General features: G+C 54.4%; 1 protein-coding gene across 1 annotated transcript in view; it reads right to left on the bottom strand.

The window, feature by feature from the left end:
- Nucleotides 1-8464, bottom strand: part of KCNJ10 (potassium inwardly rectifying channel subfamily J member 10) — a 31227-nt gene extending 22763 nt beyond the window's left edge. Inside the window, exon 1 of the mRNA XM_084865908.1 lies at nucleotides 8233-8464. The gene's annotated coding sequence lies outside the window, so the exon portion shown is untranslated. The remainder of the gene's footprint in view (nucleotides 1-8232) is intronic.
- Between the last annotated feature and the right edge of the window lie 5574 nt (nucleotides 8465-14038).

Genomic DNA, 14038 nt, shown 5'->3' with positions numbered 1-14038 from the left:
GGCACGTCGCCCCCCACCTCCCCTGCCCCGTGCCATGTGTGGGGCTGCATAGATGAGTGTGTGCCTGTGTGCCTCTGCATATATGAGCCCCGCGGTGGGTGGAGGGGGAGAGGCAGCGGCCAGGCCCAGCTGGGCACTGCGAACCGAGGAGCAAGGCGCGGGCAGGCCGTGTCCCTTCTCCTCCCCGCCGCTGGCTGCACTGAACCTGCGTTCCAGCTCCATCCACAAGCTGCCCTGGCCCTGCCAGCCGGGCCTCTCCCCTCCAAGTGCCCATTTCCCCAGCCTGGGGGTGGGGCGGGGACTTCCTACCCTTCCCCCCACCAGCCCCGGGCCCACTCCCCCAGGCTCTCCGGGCCCTCCGGACACTGGGGCGTGTGGGGGGTGGCGGGGCGGGGAGGCTCTGAAAGCAGGTGACTGTTCGGGGGGAACTTGGGGACAGAGCCCCCATTGTGCCCGCCCCTGAGCCGCCTCAATGGAGCTGGCTGGCACAAAGGGGCTTTGACAATGGGCAGGACATTAGTATGCAGAGCCAGCCCCTCGGCCCTCTCCCTGTCCCACAGCCCAGGGCGGGAGGTAGGGGCTGCTGGCCACGCCAGGGGGGGCAGGGGGTGGGGCAGGGCTGGGACTGAATTGGTCTTAGCCAGCAGGGGTTGGGAGGGGGGAGGCGGGGGCGCTACCCAGGAGACAGGGCAGGGAGACTGGACCCGAGTCCCCAAACCTGCCACCGGCCAGGAAGGTCCTTCCAAGTGGAAAAAGCTGCGGGGACTGGCGGGGTGGGGGCGGGCCGAGGGAGGCCCCCGGGTTCCAGGCAGGCTCCGGAGAGAAGCGGTGGGCATCTAGGCCACCCACTTTCTGCCTCAGTTTTACCCTTTATCCAAGGGAATTCTGTGGGCAGGGGGGAAAATGGAGCCACAGACAGCAAGACCTTAAGCCTAAGCCCACCTCGTCTCAGAGTTGTCAGCGTGGGGGCTTCGGGTGGGAGCTGAGCCTCCAGAAAGTGTGTGCGTGATGGGGGGGTGCCTGCAGCCCAGCGTAGGGCGAGAGAGGCAGGACTAGCTCTTCCTCCGTGTCCATCTGTCTGTCTGTCTCCCCATCTGCCTCAACCCCTTCTCCACGCCATGGGGGAGGCTCCTCTTCTCTGCCTGGGACGCCAACCCCTCCGCACCCCAGGATCACCTCAGCCCCGCCAGCTGCCTCTCCCCGGGGCAGGGGAGCTGGGAAAGGGTGGGGCCTGGAGGGGGGGGGGGGCCGCTGAGAGCAGATGATGCCCTGGAGGGGCTGGGGCACCACAGGAGAGGTAGTGTCGCCCAGTCCCAGACTCCTCTGTCCCCAGGGCCAGGGACCCCAGGAGAGAGGGCGGGGCCACTCCGCAGAACTGTTCCCGAAGGCAAGACAGCAAGATGCCTGGGTGTGAGCTTGTCTCCGGCTTTCTCCCCTTCGAGTTGCTGGGAGGTCAGGAAGCCCTCTGCTCTCTGCCCTCAGGGCTCCCCGACGTACCCATGGGCCCTGGCTGGCTCTCCTGAACTGCTGGGGAAAGGTAAAGCCTGCTTCTTTCCCGTCTCAGGAACCGGGGTTCCCCCCCCCAAAAAAGTCTGGTGGAAGAGCACAGGGATCAGAGTTAGAACCCTGGTGTCTCTCCCTGGGGCCTGGCTCAGGTACGTTCCCTTCTGGGCCAGGAAGCCCCATGTGGAATGTAGAGAGAATCTCCTCTGTAGCTCCTGCTCTCTGGGCCGACGGGCAGTGCCCCCGGGGGTAAGGGTTGACGAAGAGCTCACCTCATTCCACCCTCTGCTAAGCCCTTTTCTAGTGTTCGGTCATTTAGTTCTTGGCAGCCTACAAAGCAGGCGCTTCTTTAAAGATGAGGAAACGGAAGCACAGAGATGTTAATAATTTGCCCAAGGTCACACAGTGAGTGGGTGGCAAAATTGAGATGCAAGCTCAGGAAGGTAGCCTGACTCCCAAACTCACGTGACTAACCATGGCCCCGTGACCCATCCCCAGTGAAACGTTCAAAAGGCCATGGGCAGTTGGGGGAGACCAGCCCGGACAGCCAGGCTGGCCAAGGGGCCTCTCGACTAGTCATTCTCAAGAGTGGTCTGCAGCCCCTGGGGGTTCCTTTCAAAGGCTCTCGGAGGTCAAACCTGTCTTCACAACAACGTGGATGTGATGTTTGCTTCCTTCACTTATCCTCTCATGCGTGTTCAGAGTTTTCCAGAAGCTACATGGCATGTGATCTGCAACATGTTGAATTAAGATGCAGACATGAGAAGTCAACTGTCTTCTATTAAGCCAGACCTTAAAAGGAGTTGTGAAAATGTGAAACAATGCCAGTCTGGCTAAACTTTTTTTTTTTTAAATATGGCTATTTTCATTAAAAACGGCATTTTTATTGGCATGCAATGGTTTTGTTGTTATTTTTAAATTAATAGCTATTTAAGTCTCCTCCGTTCTTAGTTTTTTACAACATGCTTTTTAATTTTTACTTTTTTTTAATATATACTTTTATTGATTTCAGAGAGGAAGGGAGAGGGAGAGAGCGATAGAAACATCAATCGTTGAGTGGCTGCTTCCTACATTTCCCCTCCTGGGGACAAAGCCCGCACCCCGGTCATGTGGGGGAATCAAACCCGTGACCCTCTGCATACCGATGCTCTATCCACTGAGCCAAACCAGCTACAGCCTCAGTTCTTATTTCTAATATGTCAATGGCTATAACCCACGTAAGCAAAAGCCCTTGGATATCTTCGATAGGTTTTAAGAGTGTGAAAGGGTCCTGAGGTCAAAAAGTTTGAGAAACACAGCTTGGACTCAGACATACTGACCCTCTCTGCCTGACAGTTGCCTGTGACTTTCACATAATTGATTTCAGAGAGGAAGGGGGAGGGAGAGAGAGATAGAAACACCAATGATGAGAGAGAATCATTGATTGGCTGCACTGGGGATGGAGTCCACAACCCAGGCATGTTCCCTGACTGGGAATTGAACCATGACCTTCTGGTTCATAGGTCGACGCTCAACCACTGAGCCAGGCTGGCCAGGCTGTGTCTTTTTTTTTTTTTAATCAGAGGGTCAAACAGGGAGATTTGGATGTGGGGAGGAGGTATGTGCTGGGGTCCCGTGGTAAAGGTAGAGATGAGGAGACAGTCCCAGGGGTAATATAAGACTAAGATGTCAGGGCTATATCCCACTTCCCTGGGTGTCTACCAGGGGCTTGCAAGCCCCTGCTCAGAAGGATGCTCAAGACAATGGGGCTCTGACTTTGTAAACCTGCTGACAAGCCCAGCATCAGGCAGAGCTCACCTCCCTGGTGAGGAGACAAAGGCTCTGAGGGGCCTGAACACCCACATGGATGTTTGCACTGGGGCCCACAGTGCTGAAAGGCCTGGAAATTGGGGGTTCTCGGGTCTGATGCTTATCATCTCCAGATAATGCTGTCTCCACGGGACCAGTGGTTGATGAGAGAGGGACTTATCTTGAGGTTCCCTTGAGAGTTGGTAAGAGGGTCTTACATATACCCTACTCCAAAACTCCATGGCCTCTAAGGCCAGGGTCCTCCCCTCGGAATCAGCAATCAGAAAGGTTTCCTCGTGAGAGCCACGCTGGTCAGCAGGCACGCTGGGGCCGAGGGTCTGAGGCAGAAAGAGAGGCCTTTGTTTCGGGGAGCCTGCTATCTGACACAGACAGAGGCCTAACCCTAGAGGAGCCCCCGTGTAATGAGGGGGACAGGATGTCCCCTCCGACATCACCCCTGCATTGGGTATCCTGGGCAAAGTTACAGAAACAAGGGACAAGGGACAAGCAGGATGCTGAGGAGGAAGGGGTACCTGATGACAGAGCCAATAGGGACACAGAGGAATGGAGATTGGCAGGAGGGCTGAGACTCGGAGTGGTCCATGTGAAGGCCCAGAGTGGAAGAAGGAGCATGGCTCAGAATTGCCATTGAGTACCAGTATATTCCCCTAGAACTGTGGTCTGCAAACTGCGGCTCGTGAGCCACTTGCGACTCTTTGGCCTCTTGAGTGTGGCTCTTCCACAAAATACCACAGCCTGAGTGAGTGTATGTTGAAGAAGTGGCATTAGAAGAAGTTTAGGTTTTAAAAATGTGGCTCTCAAAAGAAATGTCAATTGTTGTACTGTTGATATTTGGGTCTGTTGACTAATGAGTTTGCAGACCACTGCCCTAGAACAAGGTCTGAATGGAGCAGTCCCCAGAAATGGGGGTGCTGGAGGGGACTGTGGGGAAAGGCTTACTAAAGTATCTTAAAGGCTCTGATTGGGAGTTTTCATCTGAGAACCAACAGGGATATCCAGGAGGAAAGGAGCGAGATCAGACAGATGCTTCCCAGTGATGACCTCAGTGGCAGTTCTGTGGGAGAGGGAGTCAGGAGAGGGCCTGGCTGAAGGCAGGGAGGTCATTTTGTGGGCATCGGGCTGGTGAGGGGGACGGGCTGACAGAAGAGGAGTGAGCACACACTGGAGAGAAGGGGCAGGGCAAACGAAGGCGGGGAGAGGAGCAAGCCAGGTCACGCGGGGTCAGGGGTGAGAGGTGGGATAGAGAGAAGCTGAGGGAGAGAAGTTGCTCAGAATGGGGGAAGAAGTTCAACAGCTGTTATTAGATCTGAGTTGAGGACAGGACATCTGCTTGGTGAAAACATTGGGGGGAAGAGGCTATGGGTGTGGGGACCCAGGCCCTGGTGCCAGTCAATCTCTTGGAATAAGGACAGTAACCTCATCTTAGATCAGGCGTGTTCAGGGACTACATGAAAATTCTCCCACGTTAAGACTACATGAAAATGCTCCTTTCCAAACTCTAGAAGGGTGGAGGGATGGGGATTTAGAACCGCAGAAAAACCACAGTCAAGGGCTGGGGCAAGGCCCACGAGCCAGCAAAAAGGACAGAGTAGAAAGAGCCAGAGCCCTTTCTCCAGGCTAAGTGCCATCCCAGGCCCTTTACAAATTCTGACTCCTTCACTCCTCACCTATTATATTAGCCCATCGCAAGGATGAGGACACTTGTGTAGCTAAGTGCTGAAGCCAGGATCCAAACCCAGGAAGTCTGACCCCAAGGCTGTGCTCTTAAGCAGTGCGGACTGCCTGCCGGGCACAGCCAGGACAGAGAGGGAGCTGCCCTGGGCATGGGATGCCATCCCCTTAGCTGCACGGTAAACCCTGTGCCTATCTGGGCTTCACGGAGCGGCTCAGAAGTCCTCACCGCGGGCTTTCTCGTTTGGGTTTTTTTTTGGTGTGTTTGGTTGGTTGGTTGGTTAGTTTTGGTCCAGAAGGTGGTCTTCCTTTCTTTCCCAATCTTTAATTAGATTTCTTTCCTTGTGTGAGACGTGCTTCCTGAACTCTAACCTACGTCTAGCCTCACGCCATTCCCAGGACTTCTGCCATTGGAAGGGGAGCGGATGGCCTTACACACACCCCCTTCCTACGTTACTCCGTTTTGGAGGCCCGACGTGTTAATTCAGGTCTCTCAGGGCCCTGCTTCTCCGACCTCTTTCTGCAAACCACACAGTCCATTCAGTTCCTACTTCTCTCCCACATTCCAGAGCCAGCCCCTCCCGCCTGCCCACCACCTCAAATTCAGCTCCACGCTAGCAGACACCCACGGGAGAGTTTTTCCCACAATCCCTTTCTCTTTGCCCTTTCAAGGTTCTGATGGGGGAGGGGGTTGCGAGGGGCCACCTAGAAGCACCGTCTCCATGAAGAACGGTGGCAACACACATATTCACCTTGCATGAAGGAAGATCAGCATTGAACTCGGCCTGTGGCAGAGCGAGGTGACGTGTAAACACCAAAAGCTCTGCTTCCCGGGGCCCGCCCCAGCAACCTCCCTTCGCCGGGCGCTAAAACACTGGGATGCCAGTCCCCTCCTTCTCTCCAGCCTTCCTGCTGCCTCAACTCAACGGTGTGCCTCGTACAATCCCTTCTCCCTGCCCCTCCCGGGGCCTCACCACTGTCCTGGACGGCTTGGCCTCGCCGGACAGTAACACGGACCAGTCAGGCGAGAGGAGAATCTAGGCCAGGGAGGGGAGGGAGCGGGAGGTTTTTTCTTCCGTCCTAAATAGCTCTTGGCAGGAAAGTTGAGGTGCTCCGTTGCCCGATGTCTCTGTTCCTCCCACCGATGCCCGGGGCCCAGCCTATCTTCCATCTTGTGCACATTTCGCTAGGAGACCCAGAAGGCCCTTTTCTTCGGAGGAAGTGCGTGTCCCTGCACAACCCACCCCCCAGAGCCCCGAACCCCTTACCCCGCCACCACCCCCCGGGTGACCCCAGGGGACATCTGAGCCCACTCATACCCTGCTGGTCCAGCCTCTCTGGTCCCTGGGGGAAAGGCCCCTGGGTCTTCTGCCAGACGCTTCCCTCGTAGCCCAACCCAACGAGCTAGCGCTACAAACGCGCTCAGAGGGGCATGGATGGCATTCAACAGGGCACAGGGTGGAGAAGGGGATGCCAGAGGGCAGACAACGATCCTCCCACACAAACATATGTGTCCATGGACTGGACGTGGGGGTGATGCTGGAGACAAAGCTTTTCCTCAGGGCAGGGGTCAGCAGTGGGATTCGGCGTTAGAACCACAGGAGGAGTGGAACCACCGTCCAGCCTCCCCCCTCCACGCAGTGGAGTCATTGCCATTTGATATCCACTGAGACAAGTTGGCTGCTCGGGCTCCGGGTGGGGGCTGGGGATGGCTCAGAAAACAGCAGCTCCTTTCAGGACCCAGGTTGGCAAGGGCTTTGGGAGGCTGGACTGGCCCAGATCACACCCCCCCCAACACCCCCTCTCTCCCTCCCTCGCCACCACCACCAAAGGGCTGAGGGGGTGGGGGGTTGGCACTGCCTAGGCCATGCCTACTGCCTCGGAAGACCAGCCCCGGCCCTTCTGCCTGGGGCGGTGCCTTCCCTCCCTCTCCTTCCTCATTTCCTCCTCCAGGAAAACCAGCTCTGAGCCAGGACACCTGCTTCCCTCTGCACTTGGTCCCCCGTACCCGGCCTATTCTCTTAGGAATGGAGAAGCCTGCCCCTCAGCATAGGATGGTGCCCTCCATCCTGCAGGAACGTGTTCAGAAATCCTTGGAGATTGGAAAAGGGTTTGGGGATGAAACTAAATGAAACCCAGCCCTGGCTGCAGGCCCCTCGGCAGGCTGGTCTGGACACCCGCTCCAGGCCCTCGGCACCCTCAGCAAGCACCCTAAGCAAGCAGCCGTCCTCCCAGAAGCAAGCGGCCCGCATCTCCCAGCACCATCTCCCTCATCCAGAACTGCCTAAAAGCGTCCCGGGTGTGGGGGGGAGGGTAGGAGGGGAGATTCAAACCCCACAGCTAAGGCAGGCCAGCCACAAAGCTTTAGCCACAATTTGCATTGGTCTGCCCTTAGCTTTGACCTTCTTCAGCGCCCCCAGCTCCCCATCTCCCTCACTCCGCCTGGGCGCTTCATTGCCAAGAATGAATCCTCACCATCCGAGCGGCCCTGCTTCCCGTTTTGTCCTTCTGTCCATCCCAGGCCTTAGCTCTCCTCCCCCGGACCAGGAAGTCCCCTCACTTCTTTCCCAACACCGGTGCCCTTGGTGAGTGCCGGCGGAGAAGGGATGGATGGGCGTCTCCATCTGAAGGTGAACCAGAGCCCTGCCTGCCCTTCCCCCTCCTTTTGGCTTCCCTCCTGGGGTCTCGGTGGGAAGCGCTGGGGGAGAGGAGCAGCAAAGAGGAGGTTGTGTCTGAAGTGGACGGCAAGTCAGAATGGACGGGTGGGCAGGGGTCCCAGGCAGACCCGGTTCCTGAGGTCCCCCCACCTAAGCCTTATGTGTCTTTCCTCCCATCCTGCTAAGTGGGTGTCACTGTGTGGGAAGGAGGTAGGGGGCAGGGGCAGGGCCGGGCACGGGAGTGGGAGTAACCTGAGGATCCTGGGAAGAGGGGGCGCTGTCTGGAGGGCCCGGGTGGAGGTGCATGGCTATACTTGTTGGAGGAGCTGTGATGTAACTGCAGGTCTGCCCAGTGGGAAGGGGCACCAGGAAAGCCCCTTCCTTAGCCTGAAGGGCTGAGGTGACCACGTTAGCTTATCTTCCAGGGGGGTCCCCTATATGGCCGCCTAAAAGGGGGGGGGGGAGCTGAGGAGCAGGGCCACACCACGGAGACCAGCCAGGGTAGGGGCCGAGGGTCTTGCCTCCTCCGCCCCCCACGTCTTTGGAGAGGGAGGTGGGCAGCATCCCTCCCTCCTCAGGGCCAGCGGCTTACCTTGGGTCCGTGCTGAGTGATCCTTCAGATGCGCAGCAGGACGGACGGACAGACGGACAGACGGACAGACGGGGCGGGCGGGAGTGAGGACGGAGCCGCGCGACGGCAGGGCCGGACTCTTAAACCGGAGCCGGGATCAGATAAGGGCTGGTCTGGGGGCCGGGGCCGGGGTCGGGCCGCTGGGGGCAGAGCTGGGCCGGTCCGGGCCGCCCCCTCCCTCCGCAGCTCGGGAGCCAAACTTGGTGTGAATGGAGGGCCCGGAGCGGGACCGGGTGGGCCGGGCGGGAGGGGGCTGCAGCCCGGCCAATGGGAGCGTGGAGCGCCAGGCCCGCGCCGCCGGGATTGGAGGAGCGCGGGGAGGGGCGGGGCGGAGGGAGCCAGAGCCCAGACGCCGGAGCGGAGCGCAGCACCCAAAGCCGGAGAGCCAGACAGGCCCGGGGGAAGGGGAGACGGGAGACGATCCGCCCGGTGATAGAGGCGGCGCTGGCAAGGTGACAGCGAGAGGGAAGGAAGGAGGCGGTGGTGTCCGAGCGGGGACCGGAGTGCGAGCCGGCAGGGCGAGCCGGGCCGGGTTGTTGAGCTGGAAATGAATTCAGGGCTGCCCCGAGGGGCGGACGGGGGCTGTGCGCCGGGGATCCCGGGTTACCGGGATTTCTGCTCAGTGTCCTGGCCGCTCGCCGCCTCTAAGCACCGGGTGTGGTCCTGGATGCCTGATGCACAGAACACCTCCCACCTGCAGCAGCTGGGGCAGGGCGGAGAGATGGGGCGCTGGAGGCGGCAGAGAGGGAGAGAGATCACTCCACTTAGGGGTCCCAACAGACCTAAGAGGACCGGGTGACAGCTAAAGAACGCCGAAGACTAGGAGGTGATGGCATTTAGGGCGGAGGGAACTGCATTCACAAACCCTGGGGGGACAGCGGAGTGCAAGTCTGCTGGGACAATGCAGCAGCCGGCCAGCCGTTGGACCAGACAGGGTGGTGGTGCTCAACCTTTGCCCCGCCAACTTCTTCCATCATCTGGATTCATGGCTTTTTCCTGTGTGCGTTTTTTTTGTTTGTTTGTTTTTTGTTTTTATGGAGTTTATTTAGGTGACATTGCTTAATAAAATTATGTAGGTTTCAAGTGTACCATTCTGTACCACATCGTCTGTATAATAATTGTATTCTATGTTCACCACCCAAAGTCAAGTCTCCTTCCATCACCACGTACCCCTCCTTTACCCACTTCTACCTGCCCCTCCCTCCTCTCCTTCTGGTCATCCCTCTATTGTTTGGTGTCTGTGTCTGCGAGTTTTGTTATTTTTTTTTCCACCTTGCCACCCCTGAATTCATGTTTTGAGAGGTTTTTATTTACAATGCCCCAAGATAATTATCTCCCCATTTTCATTCATCATAGATATTTAACTACTAATCAGTAACCAATATTACCATATTGAGTTGATTCACATATTGGGGGAAAACAACAACAAAGAAACTTCACATTTTAGCTCAGTTCAGCCTCTAAAAGCCATGTGATGAGTAAATGTACATTTCAAATAGCGCCTAAGGGAGGGAGGAAGCCATGGGCTACAGGTATGGGTCCAGGCGAGTGTGTCAGGGGAAGACCTAGAGTGAATACAGAGTGGTGACAGTTCATGGTCAGCTCTAAGCTCCTGAAGGCGGTGGAGAGCAATGGCAGGTTCTTGGGGGTAGGAGAGAGAGACAAAGCCATGGCAGAATTACAGAAAGATTAATCAGGAGATGAGCAAGGTGGTTTGAATCGAGGGGAAATGTGGCAATAATCCTAGCTCCTTCAACCTTCCTCACCTCATCTCCCTTATCTAATCAATGCATCTACTTTCTAAATCACCTAAATCCTGCTCCCTTCTCTCTATCTCATCATCGTGGCTGTGGTCCAGGACACCATCACTTCTCACCAAGATTGCTACCAGGGTCTGGAAGGTCACTAGCAACCCAGGAACCTAACCGCACCCTTCACCCTTCATACCGGTCTCAAAGGAAGAGGCAACCTGTATTCATCATGTCAGCCCCTATACCTTTGTATCAAAACCCTAAATGCCCCTTGCTTACTGGTCACGGTTCAAACTCCTCAGCAGCTGAAGACTTAGGGTTCTCCTCGGAGAGGGGAGAGGATATGGAGCTGAAAGAGGTGGCTTGCAGTGAAGTAGAATTCTCTGGGGAATTTCATTTCAAATGGTTCTTTAGTTTTTCTGTAGAGCAGAACTGTCACTTATTAAAACTCGAGGTGGGGATGGGACTGGGCAATTAGAAAGAGTTTAGATGTTCTAGAACAGCAGGGGTGTACGGTTGTGAAAAGTTCGCAGATAGATTGAAATGCTGAAATGCTCTCATGCTAAAAGAGTGGCTCAGTGGTGGAGTGTCGGCCTGTGAACCAGGAGCTCACGATTCGGTTCCCTGTCAGGGCATATGCCCTGGTTGCAGACTCAATCCCCAGTGCGGGGTGTGCAGGAGGCAGCTGATCAGTGATTCTCTCTCCTTTTCCCTTCCTCTCTGAAATCAATAAGAAGATATCTGTTTAAAAAGACTGATTTGAGTTTTTGTTCTTAAATTATGTTTTATAACAAATATACATAGATCTGTCATGTATATTCCTTTGTGCATATCAAATGTCAGTTCTTAATGTTTAGGTCTTTCTACAAAAGAGAAGTCCTAGTGTAGTCACCAGGATCTCAATAGGGAATCAATGATAGAGGCTTTGGGAAATTAGTATTTGTAAATGTTTACTGTGCAACTTGAATATATCACTTGAGATGGGAAAACTGAAGTTCAGAGAGGGTAAGCGGCTTGTCTATGGCAACATAGCCGGAAAGTGTTAGATTTGGAACTTGAATCCACGTGTGTGTGTCTCAGTAAATACTGAGTGAATCTGCATGCCCTAAACATACTCTTCATTGTAAGTGTGAGTACGTGTTGGTATGAAAAATTTGCCAGGGTTTGTGATGTCCAGTGTCCTCCATACAAAATGGCCATTAGGAGAACCGTCTTTCTTTAAGAACCTCCCTCCTCTTCTCCCAGTTTAGCAAGCTGTGTCTTTCTTATTCTTGATTGCCCCTATCAGACTCACCCCTCCCAATGTTAGCCTCACCTCTTCTTGCGCCTTCTCCGTGATGAGACAGGATTCCCTCCGAGCCCAGGAGTGAGCAATCTGTTCTGGAAGGAGAAGCTATGAGTGGGCAGCAGGATGAGGGGCATCTGCTGGGAAGAGCAGGTGTGGGCAGAAGGCAGGGTGGGAGCTTGGGTCAGGAGGCATGAAGAGGATCAGAATAGGCAACACTTCACAGTCAGAGGAGTGCAAGCATGTCAAATTCGTGGCCCTTGGGCCTCATGCCTCATTTGTTTGGCCTGTGTTAGCCTTTGAGTTTGACATGCTAGAGACACTGACAATGCTCACTCCAGAATCCCAAGAGACCCACAAGGCTGAACAATTCCCGTGAACAGTGGACACCTCAGAGTCGGGCGATTCAGCCCACAGAGGAGAAATCCCAGCGTGGCTGAGCTACATGCCCACAGTCACTAAAGATCATTATTTCCGCATACCACCTCTTTTCAGTAAATGCCATCTAAACACACTTACATTGGTAAGATATAAATTAGGGCATACTTAATTACATTACTAAAGGATTCCTTCCAGAATTTCTTCAGCTAAGTGGTTCCTCTAGTGCCTTTTCAATTGAGTTCAATAGATAAAATGTCATTAACGCACAAAGCACTAGGTAGGAGGAAGGCAACAGGAAATAAATGAAGGGCCAGGACCTAGAAGGCCTGAGTCCGAGTCCTGTCTGTTCTCTTAGAGCCCATCCCTTGCCTAGAAAGTGCTTGGGATCCATCCCTTACCTGTAAAGTGAGGCCTAATTCTGGACCACCTCCAATGCCATGACTTTTTAAAAATATATATTTTATTGGTTTCAGAGAGGAAGGAAGGGGGAGAGAGAGATAGAAATATTAATGATGAGAGAGAATCATTGATCGGCTGCCTCCTGTATGCCCCACACTGGGGATCCAGCCCTGGGCAAGTGCCCTGACCTGGAATCAAACCGTCACCTTCTGGTTCATAGGTTGATGCTAAAAACCACTGAGCCAAGCCTTCTGGGCTACATATATATATATATATATATATATATATATATATATATATATATATATATATGTAGGACATGCTTAGAGAGAGGAAGGGGAAAAAAAAGAGAGTGAAATATTGATGTGAAAGATGCCCCAACACCCCCTGTCCCCCAACTCAGATATGTGCCCTGACCAGGAATTGAACCAGCAACCTTTTGGTGCACAGGATGACACTCAACCAACTGAGCCACTCTGGCCAGGCACCAACGCCGTGACTTTTACATTTTGGTCCACCTCCACCCAATTCTATAAAGCAAGATAGGCTTGTGCACGAGAAGTCTTCTCACCCTCTAGCTCTGCTGAAAACAGCCCGGAGGCCAGCAAGCCCCTCGGCCTCAGGAGCCCCACAGGCACCCTCTGTCCTGGTGTATCCGGTGCTTCTTCCATTTCACTCTAATCTCCAGCCACATTCAGGGCTTCAGCCACGTCCTCCTTCTGTTCAGAGTTTTCTAAGGTCCCATCTCCTTTGAATTTATAGAAATTGTTGTAGCCCGGCTGGCATGGCTCAGTGATTAAGCGTTCACCTATGAACCAGGAGACCACGATTTAATTCCAAGTCAGGGCACATGCCCGGGTTGTGGTCTCAATCCCCAGTGTGGGGCATGCAGGAGGCAGCCAACCAATGATTCTCTCTCATCATTGACGTTTTTATCTCTCTCTCCCTTCCTCTCTGAAACCAATAGAAGTATATTTTAAAAAGGAATTGTTATAACCTACCATGTCAGCCTCCCTGCTCCGTGAATCTCACATCCTCAACCGTCTCCTGTTCCCCCATCAGGCTTCCTCCCCCACCTTTGAGCTTTTACCCAAGAAGTCTCACGCTCTCACTCAAGGAAGCTTCCCAGATTGGTTGATCCAAGGCTGCCACACACAGCTGTACAGTGTGTGGGCTGCACAAAGGTACCCCCTGAGGGGGCAAGTTGAGAACTGAGCTGCATTTTGCTTACCAGTTCTTTCTCTTTTTTTTGATTAAGGTATTACATATGTGTCCTTATCCCCCCATAGCTCCACCACCTCACCCCCCACTCATGCCCTCACCCCCCCTGGTGTCTGTGTCCATTGGTTAGGCTTATATGCATGCATTACAAGTCCTTTGGTTGATGTCTCCTCTGCTTGCCAGTTCTTGCACCGGGGTTCAGAGCTGTGTCTCCTGGAGGGATTCCCATTATTTATTATTATTATTTTTATTATTATCCAAAAGTACCACCTGCTATCCAAGCTCCATGCCATGCCTGAGGAAAGCATCTGCTGAGAGGTGTTTGTACCAAGGTTCTTCACACGCCAGCAATGTGGGCCCAGCTGTGGCCCTCCTGCCCTCAGTATTCTCCAGTTCCAACCCCAGCTCTACTGACCTATTTTATTTTATTGACTCCTTGTGAAGTTGCTTTCTGTACCTCATACTATCTGAAAACTGAGGTCTCACCCATTTTTCTGAGTCCTGGGGTACCTGAGAAAGCTATTTTCCTCTCCCTGGGGTCAAGCTCGGTGGTGAACAGGAACTGAGGTTAGATGCCCGGTAAAGTCCAGGACCTACAGGGTCAGTACGTCAGGGAGTGGGCAATAGCCCCTTCCGTGTCCACAGGCAGCCCGGGCTGAGGCAGGGACTGGCTGGTCCTCCTCTGGAAGGCCCTGCCAGCCCTGTGATGTCCCCCTCCAGGAAATGGGGC

This window comes from Pipistrellus hanaki (assembly GCF_964339955.1).
Source record: "Pipistrellus hanaki genome assembly, chromosome: 18".
Taxonomy (NCBI): domain Eukaryota; kingdom Metazoa; phylum Chordata; class Mammalia; order Chiroptera; family Vespertilionidae; genus Pipistrellus; species Pipistrellus hanaki.
This window is presented reverse-complemented; position numbering and strand designations above follow the sequence as displayed.